Source organism: Ictidomys tridecemlineatus, chromosome X, assembly GCF_052094955.1.
Source record: "Ictidomys tridecemlineatus isolate mIctTri1 chromosome X, mIctTri1.hap1, whole genome shotgun sequence".
Classification (NCBI taxonomy): domain Eukaryota; kingdom Metazoa; phylum Chordata; class Mammalia; order Rodentia; family Sciuridae; genus Ictidomys; species Ictidomys tridecemlineatus.
Genome location: NC_135493.1, coordinates 70808826 through 70831920, shown reverse-complemented (window position 1 = coordinate 70831920; position 23095 = coordinate 70808826). Strand labels below are relative to the sequence as shown.

The following is a 23095-nucleotide window of genomic DNA, read 5'->3' as shown; positions in this document are numbered from 1 at the left end:
GTATTCTTGACCAATTTTCACTTGTGGCCTGGGAGAAACTTGCTACTAGCAAGGATCATCTTTTCTTTTCTTTTTTTAATTATTATTTTTTATTTATATATGACAGAGGAATGCATTATAATTCATATTACACATATAGAGCACAATTTTTCATATCTTTGGTTGTATAAAAAGTATATTCACACCAATTTGTGTCTTCATACATTTACATTGGATAATAATGTCTATCACATTCTACCATCATTTCTAACCCCATGCCCCCTCCCTTCCCCTTCCACCCCTCTGCCCTATCTAGAGTTTGTCTATTCCTCCCATGCTCTCCATACCTACCCCACTATAAATCATCCTCCTTATATCAGAGAAAAACATTCAGCATATTTTGGGGGGATTTGCTAACTTCACTTAGCATTATCTTCTCGAACTCCATCCATTTACCTGCAAATGTCATAATTTTATTCTATTTTATTGCTGAGTAATATTCCATTGTGTATATATGCTACATTTTAAAAGCTTTTTTATACATTTATTTTATGTATTTATTTGTATGTGGTGTTGAGTATCAAACCCAGGACCTTATATGTGCTAGATGAGTGCTCTACCACTGAGCCACAACCCCAGCCTGTATGCCACATTTTTTAAAATCCATTTATCTATTGAAGGACATCTAGGTTGGCTCCACAGTTTAGCTGTTGTGAATTGTACTGCTATAAACACTGATATGGCTGTGTCCCTGTAGTATGCTGTTTTTAAGTCCTTTGGGTATAGACTGAGGAGAGGGATAGCTGTGTCACATGGTGGTTCCATTCCCAGTTTTCAAAGAAATCTCCATACAGCTTTCCATATTGGTTGCACCAACTTGCAGTCCCACCAACAATGTATGAGTGTGCCTTTTTCCCCACATCCTTACCAACACTTATTGTTTTTTGTATTCTTAATAGCTTCCATTCTGACTGGAGTGAGATGAAACCTTAGGGCAGCTTTGATTTGCATTTCCCTAATTGCTAGTGATGATGAACATTTTGTCATATGTTTATTGAATGGTTTTATAACATCTTCTGAGAAGTGTCTGTTCAGGTACTTGGCCCATTTTTGATTGGGTTATTTGTTTTGTTGGTCTTTAGCTTTTTGAGCTCTTTATATACCCTAGAGATTAGTGCTCTATCTGATGTGTGAGGGGTAAAGATTTGCTCCCAAGATGTAGGCTCTTATTGATTGTGTTATTTGATTTATTGGTGTTAGGTTTTTTTGAAATCTTTGTATATTATAGATATTAATGTATATTCTAGATATTAATCTTTTATTGGAGGAGTAGATAGCCAAGAGTTTATATCATTCTGCAGGCTCTATCTTCATGTTTTTAACTGTTTCTTTTGCTTTTTAGTTTGATGGTATCCCTCTTGTTAATTCTTGGTTTTATTTCTTGTACTTTGGCAGTCTTTTTAAGGAATTTAATGCCAGCACCAATATGATAAAGTGTTGATCGTATGTTTTCTTCTAGCAGTTGTAAAATTTTTGGCCTAACTCCTAAGTTTTTCATCCACTTTGATTTGAGTTTTGTGCAGAAGATAGGGGACTATTTTCATTTTTGTACATTTAGCTATATAGTTTTCTCTGAACCATTTGTGAAAAAGCCCATCATTTCTTCAAAATATATATTGGCACCTTTGTCAAATATCAGATGGTTATATGTATGTGAATTTTTCTCTGTGTCTTCTATTCTATTCCATTATCTTCATGTCTATTTTTATGACAATACCATGTCGTATTTGTTACTGCATCTCTGTATTATAATCTTAGTAGACTGGTATTGTGATGCCTCATTTCACTTTTTGTGCATAGTGTTGTTTTTTCTAGGTTTCTTATTCTTCAAAACAAATTTAAGATTGTTTTTTTTGTGGGGCTGGGGTTGTAGCTTAGTGGTAGAGTGCTTGCCTGGCAATTGTGAGGCACTGGTTTCAATCCTCAGCACAATACAAAATTAATTAATTAATTAATTAATTAATTAATAAAAGGCATGGTGTCCATCTACAACTAAAAATATTTTAAAAAAGAAAAATAATTGTTTATTTTTCTATTTCTGTGAAGAATAAAATTGATATTTTAATAAGAGATTGAATTGAATCTGTATATTGCTTTTTACTGTATGCACATTTTGACATTAATTCTGCCTAAGAACATGGGATGTCTTTCCATTGTCTAAGATCTTCTTCAATTTTTTTCTTCAGTCTTCTACAATTTTCATTGGAGTGCTCTTTTACCACCATGGTTAAATTAGTTTCCAAGTATATGATTTTTTGAGGTTATTTTCAATGGGATGGTTGTCCTGATTTCTTCCTTGGTTGAATCACTGTTGGAACATAGGAAAGCTATTGATTTATGGGTATTAGTCTTGTATCCAGCTACTTTCCTAAATTTGTTTCTAAGCTCTAGAGTTAGTGGAACTTTTTCAATCTTCTAGATATAGGATCATATCATCAGCAGAGATAGTTGAATTTATTTTTTCCTTTTTGTATCATTTTGATTTCCTTTTCTTGACTGATTGGCCTGGTTAATGTATCCAGGATTATACAAAATAGCAGTAGTGAGAGTGGACAGCCTTGTCTTGTTTCTGATTTTAGAGAAAAAAGCTTCAGCTATTTTTCCCTTATAGCATGATGTTGGCTTTGAGTTCGTCATATGTAAAATATTGGACTGAGCCACATATTTTTCAGTTGATGCTTCAGTGCCCATCTCTCAAAGGACTTGCTGATTTTCTTGACTATGACCAGATGGATATCAAATGAACAAAATACAGGAATAATTTATTATGCTATTTCCTCACTATGCAGGCATAGCTTTGGGAAAGATATTCTAGGACATTATGATAGGAGGAATGACTCTATAGTCAGCTTCTTCCAGTTCTTGATCTAAATCTATTTTATTTATTTATATGAGTGCTGAGAATCAAACCCAGTGCCGCACATGTCCTCAGCAAGCACTCTACTACTGAGCTATAACCCCAGACCTGTAGTCAGCTTCTAGTTCTTCTATTATATATATTCTCATCAACATCCCTTGAGAATGCCATCCACCCACACTGGCTGCTGTCTGAGTCATGTAAGTTAGGATAAAGTGTATAGTGATGATTCCCATGGCATACTTTTCTCATATGCTTCATTGTAGACCCTGACTTCAGATTTCATTAAGCAAAACCAGATTTATTACACAACTTACCTTCACACTGATCTAGAGTGGCTTAAAAGGAATACTGTTCTCTTAGACCCAGTCAAGCCTGACACCAAGGTGTTTCTTTAGGATGGCATGGGATTTCTGCAGATTTGACAATCATACAACTATACTAAGACCCAATTAATTGAAATATGTTTATATACATATAAATACTAAGCTAATTCCTACAGTGAGTCAAGAGACTAAAGTCAGAATTTTAGAGGAAGAGTTAGAGACAATTACATTAATAAAAATTGTTACATTATAGCTATTTCTTAAGCATTGTCCCAAGCACATTACATAATATATATAATTCAGCTTTTACAACAGTCCTATCATAAGTGGTAGTATTCTCATGTTACAAATGTAACATCTAAGATTCCCAGGCATGAGGTAACTTAGTCAAGGTGCATGGGCAGTGGGAACATGAGTTGATATTTTAATAACTTGGTAATAGAATCCAAATGCTTGGTATTTGAGTTGCACAATACTGCCTCCCAGGGGAGGGGCAGGGCTTAAGACAGGGAAAAAAAGGCATTCAAAGAAGACAGAAGTACATATAGGAATGCTTCAAGCTATGGAAAGGAATATTTAGAAGATTTCCTAGAATTTCAGGTCTGGCTCATTCAAAGTTCTTCCTCACCTATCTAAAGTGGAATATAGGAATTCAGAGAAGTGAACAAGAATTGGTTTGTGGAAACTCTTGATACTTCTTTGATAACTGGGAACTAGGCTATTGCTCAGAAGGGAAGTGAAAAATGACGAAGGAATCTGAAGGAAGGATGAAACAGGGGGTCTGGTTTCCAAGCCTATGTTATATCTATTGAGAGCTGGGACACATTTTCTCCTGATTCTCAAATCTCATGTGGTCTCACTATGAAAATCTTTCTGTAGTCATTTAAGCCCTTCGCAGGTCACAGGTTAATTAGATACAGATTCTCACACTATTTCATATGCTCTTCCCTCTTCCTCCCTCTTAAACAGGGCGAGGTCATAATAGGTTTCTGCCTGGTCTCTCTATCTTTCCCTCATCCTCATAGAGTCTGTCTCATTACTTCCAGATATGAAATTAAGGGCCATGGAGAATATTTAGTCTTTTCCCATATGTTGATACTTTTCTAACTAGCTTAATTTGTGGTTCAAATTCATCTGGAGGAAATTCTATATGACAGTATCTTTCATAATTATAGAGCCTAGAACTAATTATAGATCTCCCAAGGAATATAGCATTGACATTTCCATAGCAAACAGGATATCCCATTCTTGAGAACTGTTGAGGAAAAATAAACAACTTTTGAGTTACCTAGAATCCACACTATCAGAAAACTTTTTTAAAATTTTTTTCTTGTCTACAACCATTATATTACCTTTTTGATCTCTCCTATTCCCATTTAGATTCATATAAACTCTTTGCCTCCTTTCTTCAGTGATTTTGTTTCTCCTTCACCTATGGTTTATGTACAGAAGATACTTTTTTGATACTAAGGATTGAATACAGGGTGCTCAACCACTGAAATATATCCTCAGCCCATTTTTTTTTTTTTGAAATTTTGAGACAGGTCTAGCTGAGTTGCTGATGCTGGCCCCTAACTTTGAATTCTCTTGCCTCAGCTTCCCAAGTCACTGGGATTACAGGCATGTGCCACAGTACCTGGCTCACAAGACACAATCCTTAATCTTTCAGACTAGGCTTCCTTGATTTTCATTGAAGTCTTTGTTTAGGATTGTGTGCTTCACCTACATGGATGCATCCTGGAATAACAGATAGGATTGAGCTTTGATGGCCACATGAGGAGCTACACAGAATATTACTTACTAGTGGAGACAGGAATATGTAATTATGTGTTTGAATTCAGCAAGACCTTTCCTACCTTCATTTTCACACCACCTCATAAATTTCCCAAAGAAGAATATCAATAATCTGAAGTGCCAAGATAGTAGTTCAGAGGCAGACTCCAGGGAGTTCAGAGGGGTTATATAAGAAACCTGAAAGGAGAGTTATGAGAAAGAGAAATGGGAAGGAAACTATGGACATATTGGTGCTCATGGTGAAGGTGCCCCAAAGTAGGAAAATGAATGGAAGACTGGAAGGTGAAGAAGGTCATCTTGAAAATCATGCTAAATAGGCTGTGCCCAAGCCTCTTAGACTTTTGAGCTTAGTCCTCTTGCCACCAGGAAATACATTTCATAGTTTCTCTGTTTGACAGCGTTCATGTGTTCTTAGGCTTTTCCCAAGGAAAACACCCCCTTTATCAGGTGTTCCCCAACTCTTCTCACACACTCTTGTCTCAGCTCTTAGCTTGGCATTCTACCAAGTGCTCAGCAATAGCCTAACCTTATTTCCATTTTGAAGATGAAAGTAATATTCTGCTCTCTTTTCTACCTGCTATATTCCCAAGCTAATAGGTGAAAAGATATCCTACTGGTCATGGGAGTCACTTCATGTTTGCATAATTGCAATGGCTAAGCCTGGGGAAAAAAGCATGGGAAGAACAGCAAATGCTACAAGGAGTGGAAGAAGTGAAGAGTGCACAGAAAGAATTAGAGTACTCGAACAACAACAACAAAAAAAAAGAAAAACAAAAAACAGTGGTATTAAGAAAAGAAAAAAGAGAAAAGGAAGGAAAGAAAAGTAAAATGGGTTTGAACTGAGTGTTTTTGACAGTGCTGAGGTACAGTAGAACAGTGTGTCCCTGGCAAAGCTGAAGCATTGGGCTGTGGCCAAATGGTTCTATCCTAGTGACCTTTAGATAGCTAACCATGTCTGCTCGGCACATACCAAATGGGTAAATAAATAAATAAAATTTAAAAGACAAAAGAGAAAAAGAAAGAAAAAAAGAACATGAGGAAAAACAGCCCAGTAACGGGGAGCTGATCAAAGGCCCCCTGTCCCTCACTATGGCCTGCGGGTAGCTTGCTGTTCCAACCTGCAGCTCCCCCCTTCCAGGCCCCAGCTTCCTAGGGGGAAGGGAGGGCAGGAATGATGATACAGGCTGATAACTCCAGAACCTTTCCCCTCCTCTGCTACCAACAAGACTCAATGAAACAGGTAAAGGAATTTGGCAGGCCTGGTGAGGAGATGGCATCAGGAAAAGGAGGTGGATTCAAGACTGTAGCCAAGAATTGTTTGGCCACAGAATGGCTTAGATTAGTAGGAGACTTTAGGGCAACAGAAGAAACCCTATGGTTACTGACTCTTCCCTACCTTCTTTTCAAATTCCCTGGTGAGTGTTTATATTAATCACACTTCTTTCCTTGCTCTCTATTGTCACCTATCACCCTAGACTTCTCTGCTTTTCTTCTCAAGCTATCTCCTAACCACCACTTTACTGAGTAGTGGACTATTTTTCTCTCTGTACCCCTTTATCCCACAGTAGATACAGTCTCCTCCCTTATTCCACAAACCACAGGCAACATGAAACTGTGGTGATTTACCAAATTTCCTGAAAAGAATTACAACATAGAAAAAGAAAAATTTTAAACTGGATACTATACATGGTTACTCTTAGAGTCCATCTATTCTGCAGAATTTTCTCAACCCATCATCAGGTTATTAGATGGTAATTTTCACTGACCCTGTCAGGCCTAAATGGAAACCTATGCACCCAAACCCACCCAAACAGGAGACTCCAGCCCCAAGCCCCCTAAATAATTGAAAAATATACTTTAGTTCTTTTTGTGTTGTTGTTCATTCAAGTTTAAGATTGTAATTTTAAAATTTCAGAATCGTGAGGTCCATTTAGGTATTTCCCACTCAAATAACAAGCCACCCCTCAAATATTAATTTAGTCCATTTCCAGTAGTTCAAAAACTCTGGAGAGAGTTGAAATCAGTTTTTGTTTTATTGTTTTTATCCATGAGGGCTTCTAAAAATTCAAATTAATTTCTTAAACAAAATACTAGATTGTTCCCTCACCTCTGGTAAAAGTTACAGCATATGATAAATGGGCAGCCTATTACAGAGGTCAGTAGATCTCTTTAACTCTTATCATTTCAAAGCAAACCACAGAGGCTTTTTTCGTACTATACATTCATTGTAGGCTAATCTTTTTCTTCCATCAGTCATATCATTTAAAAACTTAAATGTTTAAGGCTAGGGGGAAAGAGTAGGATATATTTTGATATTCTACACAAGACAGGTCTGTTGATGACAATTGTTTACTGGGAGGTAGTGCAATGTAAATAACTCAGAAGACCTGAGCTCCAATATAAGTTGCATAGTAATAGCATATGTGCAAAGTTTAATCAACACTCGCCATGTTTTGTTTCTAGTGAAGTCTTTCTTCTGAACTTACAAAAGATAAGTTAATTTTAGGTTTTAATGCTTTTCGTTTTTAATATAATTTAAAACACAAATTGAGGTCTGTTCCTTCTCCATTGTCTTCCTCAGGAGCACAGTACAAATTCTAATAAGGGTAACCACTAAACTATAAGGATACATTTAATTTTTGATGATCAAGTTTCCAACTGCTTGATGTCTAGTTTCACTTAGATTTCCACTTGAACCACTCAAGTTCAACTCTATAACCACAGAGATTCAATACCTGTGGATTGTTATTACCATGGTTTTTATCTTGTTATATCCATCTATCACATGGCCCCATTAATTCTTACTTCATAAAAACATCAGACCCCTCCTTAATTCTTCATGCTTCATGTCTCTTTGTCTCAGTCTTTATATCCCTCTTCTTAGAGGTCCATCCTTTCATTTTTGTTTACTATATCCTGCATGTTGTGGCTGGAATACTCATTCTTTTTAAAAGTTTTGAGCAATTTAATAAATAATAACTTTAAGAATATTATAATATTATTTCTTATCAACTTTTACCATTTTAAGAATTACTTTTATTTCTTAAAATGTTTTATTCTGAGAATACTTCTTTTGAAAGCATTCTTTTAAAGCACAGTATCCCCCTGTTATAGTTTGGATGTCAGGTGTCCCCCAAAAGCTCAAGCGTGAGACAATATAAGAATGTTCGAAGAAAAAAATTGGGTTGTAAGAGTCTTAACCCAATCAGTTATTTAATCCCCTAATTTGGATTAACTGAATAGTAACTAAAGTGGTAGGTTGTGGCTGGAAAGGTTGGAATTGGGGTGTGGCTTTTGATATATATTTGTTATCTGGTGAGTGGAGTCTCTCTCTGCTCTCTGATCATTATATGAGTTGCTTTCCTCCACCACACTCTTTTGCCATGATGTGCTTCCTCACCTTGAGCCCCAAGGAATGGAGTCTGCTGTCTATGGAGTCTGTATCTGATCTCCGAAACTGTGAGCCCCCCAATAAAGCTTTCCTCTTCTACAGTTGTTTTGGTGAGACTCTTTTAGTCACAGCAGAAATTGACTAAAATACCCCTTGAATAATTTTTAAATATCCTCACAACTAGGTGACTGCCATGATCTATTCACATTCCCCCTTTCCACCAAGGAATAGTCTGTTTTTTATAAAAAAAATTATGAGGAAATGGGGAAGGCCATAGGAAGGCTACACAACTAAGTTCCTTGTTGCAAAGATGGTGAAGACTGAAGATTGAGTAAAACATTACCCAGGAAAATGTTGAAAAGTTAGGAAAGAAAAGTTTTTGAAACAGAAGGAAGAGAGTTCCCCCATATTTTTGAATGCATACATTATGGCAGGCAATATGCCACCACAAGTTTGTCATAGTAAGCACAATAGATGATGTTTCTTCTCTCATAAAGCAAATATTGTTGGAGAGGTACACACACATGTATTTCAAGTAGTATGAAGCAATGTAAGAAGGATGATGTAAAGTAGAGGATAAAAAGTGATGAGATGGGGGGTGTATTATAGATATAATTGTGATGATATTTGGGTAGAGTTATGAATGAAATGGAAGAATCTATAACTATCTATATCTATATCTATATCTATATATATGGATAACAAGCAATTTAAACTTAGGTTGTTACCTAAGGGCTAGGGGGACCCTAACAGCTAATGTACCCTAAGTTGAGAGTGTATTTGGCATGTTGAAGAAACATCAAGGAAGCCAGATGTTGGAGCAGCATAAATTTAAGTCTTTTCAGGACACTATAAGAGCTTTGGAGAATGTACGGAGAGAAAGGGGGAAAATGGGGGAAGATAATATGAATGAATTTTGATGAGAATTTCAAGCAGTTCAATTTTACCAAAGCATACAATTTGTATGTGGGAAGTAGCCAGAGATAAGACTGAAAAGGAAAGGATCAGACATAACTGATGAGCAATCCATGTTAAGGAGTTTCCCCTTCATTATACCATAAGCTAATGAGGAACACTGAAGGATTTTCAGCCAGAGTGTGAAATGTTTCAAATTGCACTTTAGAAAGAATGAGGAGAGGGGATTGAAAGTGAAGCAAGACCAAAGAAGGCAAATTAAGAGGCTGTTACTGCAATCTGGGTGAGACGTAATGAGGGTTACAAAAGGAGGAGAGAGATTTATGAGAGAGAATAGAGAGATTTGTTGATCTAATTGGATGTGAGGGTTTAGTGACTGAGAATATGTAGTGATGACATGTAAATTTAAGGTAATAAGTTAATTTATATTGCTAATAACATTATATAGGTGTCAATTTTGTCTTCCCCAAAGCACTGGCCAGGAATTATCATCCCACTAAGTATATAATTCTCTCTTTTAATTAGCCCATGCTAGGAATTTATTGTCTTAGTAAAAGGATAGAATGGGGTGACCACTATTATATTAGTTGACCCTAATATATGTCAAGCACTGTTCTAGATGTTCTATGTGCATTATGATATTTTAGTCTTTACAACGACTATGTGGATGGTGTACTCCCATATTACAGATGAGGAGAGCAATGCTCAGATGTTAACTCACCCAGTTTCAAGTATCTATTAGATGGAAGAGGTAAAAACATACTACATATGAAACTTTAAAAGCCAAATGCAGTGGCTTTGTAAATTGCCCTGTAATTTTAGAGCTTTTAACTTTTAAACTTGAAGGAATCACTAAGCTAGAAGCCATCCATAATCTTTTAAAGTAATAAGCAGTAAGCAGTGAATTGTGTTCTCACAGCTGATAGGGATGTAGATTATAAGACTCATAACACACAGTTTGCTTTCTTATCTCTTGTTGTCATTTTTGGTTTGCCACAGGGTTTCCTATAAAAATACATTTTGTGCAATTTTAATGTAGCATTCATGAAGTTTAATATATTTGTTTTAAAATGCTGCTTACATTCTTATCATTTGTTTTGAGTTCTGTACACTATCTTGGTAGGCCTACTACATGCAGGTTTCCATAGAGGACTCAAATGAAAAAAAGAGGCATTCTGGCTGCCTCTCATGCAGACAGCAAGTACTCTAATGCAAGAACTATATGAGAGTCAGTGTAGTGTAGTAGTTAAATGTCTGCACTCTGGAGCCAGACTCCTTCCTGAGATTGAATTCTGGCTCCAATATGAGTCCTTGATATAAAGAGAAAATACTGCATCTTAGAGTGATTAGGAAGCAGTGAAGAGATCCATTTGGTTCAAGCACTGGGTATAGAAAGGTACTTTAAAAAGATGGGGGCTAGAGCACAGCCTCTCCTGAAGGCCAGCCAAAGGCCTTGGACTTTATTCAGAAGATCAGACCTGTGTTGCAACCCACTGATGTGTCAAAAGTAATCTGTTACCCATAAGAGTTAAAGTACCAGTGCTTGCAAATGATTTACCTAAAAGAAAATCAAGTAAAGTAGACTCAGGGTTATCCTATAATAAGACCATTCTTACTAACTTTTTTATGCACTTTCTTGAGTAGAAGAGAAGGTTGGGTGGAGTTGTAAACTGTTTACTGAGAGTTATATAAAGTCCTAGCCCTTATACTTTGCTCAGTCTAATTGATACGTTCTATAATGGGTTTTCATAACTGTAAGAACTTGGGAGTTGTAGGGCTTATTATACTTAATTTTTCCAATATATACATGTAATACATAATTTATAATTATGATATGTAAAAATACACACACACATATATATGATATATATCATATGTTTTTTCTTTCCACATTATACTCACACACACTCCATATTATGAGAAGAAGGAAAGGAGAGATAAATAAATGGTGCCAAGAGCCTGTATATTTATTCTGTATATGAGAAAGAATGAGACATGAATGTTTCTGTTATTAAGATCACAAAAAAGTATATAAAGCACAGAAAGTGTTCAATGAATACATGCAATGTGCATTATTATAAACAAAAGTGATTTTATAATTTTCAGGCTTAGTTTGGCTTGTGAGAAAAACAATTTCAAACCACAATGCCATATTGGGGGTAATATCCAATCATGGTTGACGTGATCAATGGTTTCAAGCAAGTTAAAGAGGCATTTCAGTTCAAATCCTGAGAAAATTGTCCAAACACTGGCAGATTATTTCCATCAATTTTGTTTATCATTAAAAAATAAGAGTATCTCTGAAAGTGATTTTAAAACATTTTAATTTAGTGTCATTTAAAATAGCCAATTTAATTTAAATGTTTATTTCTTTACTCATATTCTTTTAAATACTTCTATGAATAATAAATCAAAATTGCAGAGAATGTGATTCACTTCCCTGAAGAATTTATTTCAGGATATAACAAAATCTGAGTGTGTCCATTAAAAGTCATCACATATATGAACTTTACCTGTTACATGTATCATCTCATAAATGGGGATGGTGATGTCTCTGGTGTTTCCTAGGAAGAACATGATAAAGAATGGTCAGTAGGTTTAGAGTGGTGACTACATCAAAGGTATATCTTTAAGGCATATTAGTGTAACAAGAGAATCAGGAACTAGGTAGACCAATTAGAAGACTAACTGCTTAAGATAAAAATAATGAAGATATTTGTGCAATCCTCAGGACGGATTAGGTTGAAACATATAAAATTACTTATAGCAAATCATTTATGTTGTACATAAACAGAAATTGCATATGGCTTGTCCTAATATAATTCAGGATTTGTAGTTGACCTATTGGGAGGAGTGAGGGGAAGGAAGGAGTTAAGGATGACGGTAACAGAAAGTCATGGTGACTGAAAGTATATATATTCATTATAACACAAAATAATTAGAATAACTACTTATATCTATTAAACTTTTCTATGTGTTAGTCAACATTTAAGTGATTTACATGTGTTAAGTCATTTAATATTCAGAAAATCTCTAGGAGGTCAGTAATCCGTTTATGCCCACTTCATCCAGGAGGAAACTGAGGTATATAGACCTAAAGTGATTTCACCAAGGCAATGTGCTACTAAATTGAGAAACTTGGCGCTGATCGCAGATAGTCTGACTCCAAGGTCCAAGTAAACTCTGTTTCTCCTGACTCTGGACAAGTATCCCTGAAATGATTGTCATGAATAGAGGGAATAGAGATGATGGGTCAATTAGGTTTATTCTGTTACCTTTTTGCTTTGTAATCTTAATTTATTTTAATTTGTAAAAATACTTCATGCTTATAGGAGATAAATGTAGAAATATATAAAAAAATCAAAAGACGCCCTCAAGCCCAAATCTCAGAGGTAATTTAGTGTGCATCTTTCCAGATGTTTCTTATGCCTATAAAATTTCTGTTTTCATATAAGTATGCCCACATTTTTTTTACAAAAATGAAATCATACCCTGAATATTGATTTTCATTTTTTTCACTTAATGTACCTTGGGCATCTTTCCACATTATTACGTAGATCTTCTTCTATCATATCAGTGCTAGCATTTTATTTCATAGTATGATTATAGAAAAATTTTAGATCAATGATCTTTTAGTAAGCACTTATATTTCTACAGTTACTTCTTATGAAAAGCAAAACCGTCTTCTATCCTCTATTTATCTATTTATCTTCTATAATCTGTCTGTTCATCCACTGATGCTGTTGTTTCCATGGAAAAGTAGATTTCCTGAGTTATGGTACATAAATATTTAAAATATTTATATATGTTGTCAAATTACCCTGTAAGAAATTTTTGCCAATTAGTATTCACCCTAGTAATATGTAAAAAAGTTGTATTTCTCCACACTATGTTCTTTGACCTAAGCAAAATGAGTCCAAATAACAACCAAGAACAGGGCTAGAATCTAGGTATCAACAAGAACAACTGGAACATGAAATTGTGAGACTATTGAGCCTGTAAAAGTGAAAAGTCAGGAAGACATAATAATAGTTCTTTAAATCTCTTGAATGTTGAGGAGAGCAACCTAATGAGAATATCCACAAGAGGCAGAAAATTTAGGGAAGCATAAACCTATTCATTTGGACCAAGATAGTGCTTTCTAACAGATTTGTTCTGAGCTTAGTAGGATCATTGATGTTGGATGTGTGTAAGAAAGCATTGAATGACCATCTGACAGGGATATGAAAATTGAAATACAATTAGATTAGATAAACTTGCTTACTCTTGTCCTGCCATGAGTATATTAGAAACTACAGTTATTTATTTATTTATTGTGTGTGTGTGTGTGTGTGTGTGTGTGTGTGTGAGAGAGAGAGAGAGAGAGAGAGAGAGAGAGAGAGAGAGAGAGAGAGAGAGAGAGAACCCAAGAGATTTTTTTCTCAGTTAGAATTCCAGTGCTTCTTTAATGATTACTCTAGGATCCATGGTACTACTATACTATAGTATAAGATAATGGAAGATTTCTGTATGAGACTTGTTGATGTGCAAGCTATCATAAAAAGAGAAAGGACATACAGAAACAGATATATTCTGATATCCAGATCAAGAGGCATGTCTTCTACACTGCACAAACCCTTCATCAGTTTCTTTTAGTTGTTTTTCCAGAACAGAGTCCTGGAATAATTTATTACAAGAAAGTACCATCTTGAAGTAAATGAAAAAATGGCAGAGAGCTAAATGACTCTGATTCTCTAAACCAGAAGTCCAGCTCTGCCATTAGCTGGCTCTATGACTTTGAAGAAGTCTCATCAGTATTCAGGATTTTACTTTTCCATCTCTACAGAGAAGGTATTGGACTTCATGTTCTCTATTTCTTTTCAACTCTGAGGTTCTGTGAATCTATGTGCATTTCAGTAAAGGGCCTCTACGTTATGCTTTTGTGACATGCTGCTCCAACCACTATCACTCAATTTACTGCTTTGTGTTGAATTTTGATGTTTATTTACTCTTTTGCCATTAGGCTGAAAACTTCTTGGTTAGGCACATACTATGGCACTCAGTAGGTACTCAAGTAAGTTATTATTGAAATAAACTAGAATGATTTCTGATACCATGTCTAATAGTCTTGTTCTCCGAACAAACTTGAAAATTGATGTTACAGCATCCAAGGGAATGCCATTCTAAAGCCCCATTCCTTCATTCTTGAGCCCCTCAGAAATGAATAAGAGTATGATGTATGCAGCAGTAGTGAGAAGAGGAAGCAACTCTGACAAAGGAAGGACTCCTTGAATCCTCTGTTAATCATATTTACTGCCTCTTTTCTGGCTTCTCTAAGCAGCTGGAGACCCGAATTTCTTTTTTCTCCTTTCTAACTAATATCCTGTGGATTCAGTTGGAATCTAATTTCTAAGAATTCACCTTCATTGTTTCTCTCTGGCCTGACTTAGAAACTACATTCCTGCTAATCAATTCATGTCTTCTGTGGTGTCTTATTATTTTCTGTACTACTTTCATACTAAAATAGAGGGGAATCATTCTCACTTGCCTTATTTAATTCAGTACCTACTCAGTCCAGCATCAGGAATATTGTCAGGAGGCATAAGGTAAAAGGAATGCCTTGTTTGAGATTCCAGATGTAAAGCAAATGGTGACAGCAACATGGTTCCCTGTACTTCAGGATCTGGCTGGAGAAGGTGACCAGCTGGGGGAGATTTCATTTATATTTAGACTTGTTCCAACCACAAAATTAACAGAAGAATAAATAAAAATGGAAGAAGAAAGATTAAAGAGTATGATTTGATGAGAGAAACATTTCAAGTTTGTTTGCTTTCCAATTTTGGAACTTGGCCCATCTTACCTAAATAGCAACACTCTCTCCCACGTAGCCCTGAATAATGCACAGTGGGAGGGGGACAAAAAGCACATTGTAATAAAGCCAAGGCTCCCTCCTTTTGTCACCACAAAACTTAAGATCAAGGATTAAATCAGAACAAGGCAGTGCCAGAATCAGGAGGCTGGGGTTAGTTAGTCATGGCCTTCTTCTGCCCGAATGGTGACTATACCTGGGAGCAATGAGGTTCTCACAAACAAGTCTTGTTTAGGTATGACATTCCAGATAGCTACATCCTCACATTTAGAATTCTAGGCTGTCAACACTAGAAGAGATCTGAAAGATCATCAAGGCTGTTTCTGAAGGCTACTTGATATGCAGTGAGGGCTTTGTTCATTAAAAATCATACAGAGAATGAAATATAAACAAGAGGAAAAAAGTGCTCTGAAAGAGTGAGGGGATAGACTCAGAGGCCATCTTTTCAATTTCCTTTTCCTACTTAAGTGCCTTGTGAAGTAGCTCTCCAGGGTCCCAAGGAATACATTTAAAAAAATATGTCAATCTATTCCAATTTTCTCATGTTGTAGATGATAAAACTAAGGCCAAAGGTCACTCTGAAGTTTGGTTCCTTTCCACATCTAGAATCCAAATTTCCTGGTTATTAATTCAGGGACATTTTATGATTTTATGCTGCATCATTTTTGGAAACTTATACGTAATTCCTATAGATTACGATACTTTTTCCTTTATAGCAATACTGAAAACTGATAGTTCTTGTAAATTACTTTTGCAGTGACAACTACATTGATACATTTTTTTTGTGGCAGAGGCAATAGAACAATCTAGATCTCAACAATTGGTCAATAATATAAACACAAAATGTTAAAATATATTTTTCTCCTGAAGCAGAAAAATTAATTTGATTTTATCTTAATAAGATGTGTGATCATCTAGAGGTAGAATGTGTAAATCAGGAAGATGACAGAAACGTTATGGACACAGAGGTAAATAGGGTGTTAAAGAGATCCCAGTTGGCAGGGTGTATCTGGAAAGTTCTAAATATCACTAGAATTTAAAGGACCTCTAAACTCAAGTCACTAGAAAAGGTGTTTTCAATAGGTAGAGATGGTGTTTATAAAATATCCTATAAAGTCATTATCTACCTTTTTGTCTCAATCCTTGTTAATATACACAGCCTTATGTTTCTGCTTAATAATTTGACTTTCCAGAAGGAGATATTCCTTCCTTACAATTCTCTTCTGTTTTAAGTCCTAATTTTATTCAGCTCTCTTGATGGACAATTATTATAACTTCACCAGCTTCACCTTCCTCACATAACTAATGAATTTCAAATTTCTAACTCTAGTTTCTCCTGAGTTTCAAATCCATTGATGGAATTTCCTACTACTGTTTATCTCCAACTGGACACTCCATATTAATCTCAAACTTGACCTACTGAAAACAGTGGGTTAGTTAAGGTTCTCAACCAAAATCAGATGATACACTTAAAATACAATAATTTGAATCAGCTTCATTACAAATGGGTTATTTTCAAAGGAGGTATATAGGGGAACAACAAGGCATAAAACAATATTCCAAGATAGTATCATTTAAGCTATTATCACTCCTAGGGGAGGACAAGGGAAGGAAAGGAATTGCTAGAGTCTGGTAGAAGAAACACTTCTATAAATTTGGCCACCTTGAAAGGAGCAGTGTTTTTCAGTCCAGAAATTAAAGGAAAATTACCATAGAGAATCCCTGGGCATAAGAATCCTTTCCTCACTGCTTTATATCTAATTTTCTGATGGTGTCTCATGTTGGCTAAACTCAGAGGCATAAGTGCTCACAACATTAATTCCATTCAGGCCAACTGTTCCGAGAGTGAATTTTGAAGGGAAAATGTTATGTGTATGCATATGCATACATATTTGTTTTTGTGTGTATACATGACCACATGTATATGTATGCATACATATATGTATATGTATGTGTATATATAATCTCCTTCAACACATATTTTTGTTTCCCATTTAACATCAAAAGCACATTATGCTATGAATTGCAGGTGAGGCCTGGCTTAACCATTATCAAGGTCCTCAAAGGAAGAGTATAGTTATCTAAAAGGAGGTTGCATTGAACCTACATGACTGCATCAAGTATTCTAAGACACAAGGATTACATGATTATATGTTTGAAATATATTGGTGTGTATCTCAGTTGTCAAGCAGGTAATTAACATTCATAAGGCTTTGGTTTCAATCCCCCAGAAACTCCTAAAATCAAAACTGAAAAAAAGTGGACAAAAAGTTTAAAATTATGGTATACAGTAGGGCTTGTAAGAGCCCTTAGTAGCATAATGTACACTAGAAATTTCTTATTTTTTAATTTTTAAAATTTTTTCTAATTAGTTATGCCTACAGTAGAATGTATTTTGTCATATTATACAATATGGAGTATAACTTCTCATTCTTCTGGTTGTACATGTTGTAGACTTACATAGGGTAATATTGTCAAATTCATTCTACCTTTCCTATTCCTATTCCCCTTCTGTTCCATTCATTCCCCTTTGTCTAATCCAAAGTACTTCTATTCTTCCCTAACCCCCTTTATTGTGAATTAACATCTGCATATCAGAGAAAACATTTGGTCTTTGGATTTTGGAGACTGGCTTATTTCACTTAATGTGATATTTTCTAGTTCCATCCATTTACTAGCAAATGCCATAATTCAGTTCTTCTTTAGGGCTGAATAATATTCCATTGTGTATATATACCACATTTGTTTATCTATCTATTGAAGGACATCTGGGTTGGTTCCATAGTTTAGCTATTGTGAATTGAGCTGCATCATTGTAGTTTGCTGAATTTAAGTTCTTTGGGTATAAACTGAGGAGTAAGATAATTGGGTCAAATGGTGGTTCTACTCCCTTGTTCTTAGAAATTTATAATGTGCAATAGAAGAATGTGCATTATAAATTTCTAAGAGCAAAGTATCATTTGGGTATGAAATTACCCTTTTGTAGAGGATTTCGTGGAAACTCATATTCTAAATAGTATGCTTTGAGAAACATTGGTGTAGTTTAATCTTTGTTTTTGACAGAAAATTGAGATTCAGATAAGAGAAATAATTTTACCTGAGATTTCTATTTGGCTCAGTGGCTGGTCCAGAACTATGCCTAGGTCTTGAGAATCTGTGGTCTACTGCTGCTTGCACTATATCACATTCCCTTAGTAGCTTCCTTTAATAGCATTCTTTTTTTAATTTGTCTTCTATGACTACCTAAGCTTTTTTGATTTTATTTCAATTTCTACTTTATACTAACTATTAGGGTAACAATTGTGTGCAATTACTATTTTCTGTGTAATATAGCACTTTCTTTTATATGCCTCAAAATGTTCTCTTTCAAGCTTTGAGGAAAGAATCTTCAAGTTCTCTTATTATGCATTTTTAAAACAAGGCTATTTTACCCCTTTTCATGTCTTTTGGGATAATGGTCCTTGATTTTCACTTCTTCTCAGTTCTGGCTTTATAACACAAGAGCACATGGAACTGGAAGTTAGGAGACTGTGATCCAGTTTCAACTATGCTATTAAGTATAGTGAGAAAGAAGAAAGATGGAGGAATAGGATTACCCTTTGTGTGGTTCTGCAAGTGAGAAAAGTCAGAAACAGAGGATAAATTATATGCCAAAGAGAGAAAGTGAGGGAATAGTCAGATAATCAATAAAGTAGTGACAGAGAATCTAAACAGCAGAGAGAATAGGAAAGACATCAAAGAGAAAAAGTTTGTTCTAATGGTGTGGCTCCCTGGTGAGAGAAGGAAAAACAGACCTCACAAGAATATGGTAAGCTGGAAAATGCAATCAACCCAATAATAATTACAGACCAGCAGTCTTAACTGCCCAAGAAATCCATGGTTCAAACAAACTTTAAATCCTTTTGGAGGAATTTGGCCTGAGAGTGACTCTTTCTGGGCAGCAAGCTAGCTTTAGAGAAAAAATTCAATACATAGGTCAACAACACCTCAGAATACTACAACTAGAATCCATCTTAACAGGGTCCTTTATTAGGAAATAAACTAAATATACAGCAATCACAATTCAGAGTCCCTGTGGACCCGTGACACAATATTGATTTGGAGGGAGACAACCAAGCAAGACAGTCCTGGCTGGATGAGTGACACACATATGTCTGCCTAGTGGTTTGAACATCTGAGGAGTGGAGGCTGAAACAGAGAGTTTCAGTCAAGTTACACATGGTGTTGAGGGAGAACCAGGTCTGAGAATTCTGAGACCAATGGGGGAAATTTCTCAGGTTCCCAAAGCTGCATCAAATCTAGTACGAACTTGCTGGTTTGACTGCTTCCCTCCCATGTCCAGAGACATCTTGTGTATATGCCTCAACTTAAACATTTACTATGTCCCTGGTGCACACCTGCTATATTCTGTGGGGCTGAATATACATGCTCCTGGCAGAGCTCACATAATGCTGCAGCTCAGTCTGTGAGGAGGTTTTGCTGCAGCCCAGACATTAACCACATTACCAGGTACACAGATTGTTTCCAATCCAAAAACTCACCTAGGAGGAATTTTTGACTCATTTTTTTTTTGATTCTTTGCTTTGCTTTTTCCTTTTCCTCGATTCATTCTGTCATTTATTATTTTTATTTTGATATTTTTCATTATCATCTTATTTTATTTTTTGACTTGTATCTTAATAGGATTTTTTTGCCTCTATTCCCCCATTTTACCCTTTTTTATTACTTTTTAACTCTTACTTTTTTCTGTATTTTCTCTTTTCTATTGTTATTAGTGTTGTGGTTGTTTTTATTTTTAATTGCTACTGTATTTTTATATATGATCTGTTTTGATGTTACGGGTATTAGTATTTGTTTTCTTCCTTCTGAGTGGATCAGGAGATCAAGCCGGGCACCTTAAGCATGTTGGGTGGGGGATTTATTGCTGAAATACACCCATAGCCCAGTTAAAAGAAGTTATGCCATGATGAATTCTCACACAAACCTTGCAAACACTTCAACTTAAAGAATATGGGAAATTAAAGTGCTCAGCCAATGACTCAGCCTCAGGTAGGCATGTCTGAGGGGGCAGAAGTTCCCCTCTTGTATACTTTCCCCATAGCAACAGCAGACAGTAATAACACAACTGTTTTGGACACTGTACCTATTAGGGACCTCAGCATATTTCACTCCTATATTCTTGCTGATAGCACACTGTTGTCAAGACTGGAGGAAAATGGACTGAAGGCTAACCCTAATATTCTGCTGTCAAAAACACAAAAGATATACTTACATACCCATGATTACTGCAGTGCTATTTACAATATCCAAAGTGAATTCAGCCTGTGTGCTCATCATCAGATTAATGGAAAAATAACATGTGGCAGATATAAAAATAGAGTATTATAAAGAAGAATGAAACCACATCATTTGCAGGAAGATGGATAGAACTGGAGGATATCATGTTAAGCCAAATATCACATTAAGTAAGTGTAGTAAGGAGGATGGATACATATAAGCACAATATGTAAGAATATATAGAAATGTCACAGTGAAACACATTAATTGTATTTTTATTTATTTTATTTAAAAATATTTTTATTAGTTATTTATGGGCCTTTATTATTTGCTTACATGTGGTGCTGTGAATCAAACCGAGTGCTTCACACATGCTAGGCAAGCATTCTACCACTGAGCCACAACCCCAGCCCCTAACTTGTATTTTTATAGTACTAGGATTAAACTCAGGGACAGTCTTCCTCAGTGAGTTATATAACCAGCCCTTATGATTTTATTTTGTTTTTTATTTTGATACAGGATCTTGATAAGTTGCAGAGGCTGACCTCAAACTTGTAGTCCTCTTACCATAGCCTCCTGAGTACCTGGGATTGAAGGTATATACCACTGTGACAGGCTTAATTTTTATAATTAAAGAATATACATAATATTTCCAATATATCTGCTTCTTCATTTTGTAAATTGGTATGATATAAGTTGTCATTGAATGTCACATTTCATTTCTTAAGTTTTTTGCCATTTATCATCCTGAAGGATAATGAACATTGATTTGAAATCAATTTTGAAAATACATGCTTTTAAATGTCTTGAATTGTACTTGTAAAACTGATCCACCATCTATCTATTCTTTCACATATAACTAAAAAAATTTCACTAATTTTTATTCTTGTAAGTTGGCCTCTTTGCTGTCAGCAAGGGCTGTATTTAAGCAGCCATCCCTACTCCATATAATTTATAGGGGCACACAGATAAACTCTGGTTAACAGAATAGCTTTAATATTTTGTCATGTAAAGTGTCAAATGATTGTTTTCATAATTTTCATTCTGAAAAAAGGTTTGATATGTGTAGAAAAGTAGTCATATACTGAACATCACTTCACCCAAATTCTCATATTCATTAATTGATAGCATTTTAATTACTTTGTACCCTCATTCTTTCTTTCTCGTTTACTTTTCCTCTCACTTTCTCCATACCTGTCTCTATATATTGGGTATATATATTTAACTTTCTTTTGAGAACACACCTTAATTAAGTTTAGTTAACATCAATAAAGAATACATCAACAAGTGATTTGTTCTTATGCATACAGTCAATGGATGGCACAAAACAATCCTAAGAAATTTCACTTTGTTTATAGATAATGAGAATCCAGAATTTTCTACCGCACCAAAATTTTCTTTTCCTGAGTTTCTCTCTTTTAGGGCACAGTTTATCTTTCCATAAATAAAATCAGTAAAAAATCCCTGGGGACCAAGATTAACTAAGTTCAAGACACTTTTACATCACTGAGGTCTCCAGACTGTACAAGGTCACAGAAGCAGTTGTGGACCACTGAGCCCTGGATACAAGCACTAGCAGGAATGAAAATGGACTATGAAGGGTTATGAACCACAGTGATACTGGGGTGATGTTCCAGAACCATCAACAATAGAGTGTGTCTTGGTTTTTTAAAAGATGCATAATCCTTTGGGAGTCTCCCCAAGAAAATGCATTTAAATTCAAACTAATGCATATATTTCATAGACTCTATGAAACCTATCCAGTGAATTTTCAGAGATCTAATACCTCAGGTTAAGAACTGTTGATCTACACTTCCACCAGAAACCTATTTACTCCTACTATTGAAGAGTCAGCTGCACACCACTTCCCTTTCCTTCTCAGACTTATGGCTGTAATAGTAGATGAGTCATACCTGTTGTGAGGAGTGAAGTTGGCATACAGACTAGTAGGGAGTCTATTTATTTCGTTAATTATTGTCCTTGTTTTTAGTTATTTCAAAGTTGGTCCACAGATCTGCAGGATACTATAACATTTCTTCTCATGAGACTCCTACTATGGGTCAGTGTTGACCAGGAGCATACAGAAAATTACACCATCAAGAACCCACTGGAGAATGTATCAGAATTGGCAGTCAGTCTCTCTACCATGTCAGATTAAGAAAAGTACCAGGAGGCTGATATTAGGCAACCTCCCTTTCTAGGTGACAGCCTTAAAACAGAGACAACTCAAAGACGATCTGAGATTAGAATAGTTCTAATCACATAAAAGACTTCTACCAAGGCTCAATGGTAGAGCACTTGCCTAGGGTTTGATCCCCAGAACCATAATAATAATAATAATAATAATAATAATAATAATAATAATAATAATAAATTCCTCTTCTAGGTCCTAGATAAAGTGCATTCTATATCAGGGCCAAAGAGCTGAAGAAGACTCCTTTTGGTTGGGGGTCTCAGATTGCTCTTGCAAAAGAGATTATCTTTGCTCTGACACTCTGGGTCCCAAGAGCCTTGGCCAGGTGTGAGGAAGTTTGATCTTGGCAATTACTCATGCCTTGGACAGATGAATAGTTGTAATCCATCTAGTCCCTCAGTTGAACCTGTTTGTATATTCCAAGCACTGTGAACACAGATGTTCAGAACCTCTT

General features: G+C 35.6%; 1 long non-coding RNA gene across 1 annotated transcript; it reads left to right on the top strand.

Moving 5' to 3' along the window:
* The first annotated feature begins 6100 nt into the window (after positions 1 to 6100).
* LOC144371628 (uncharacterized) lies at positions 6101 to 21105 on the top strand. Its single transcript, XR_013431581.1, has 2 exons — positions 6101 to 6431; positions 20967 to 21105. It is a non-coding gene; the product is annotated as an uncharacterized LOC144371628 (long non-coding RNA).
* The last annotated feature ends 1990 nt before the right edge of the window (positions 21106 to 23095 follow it).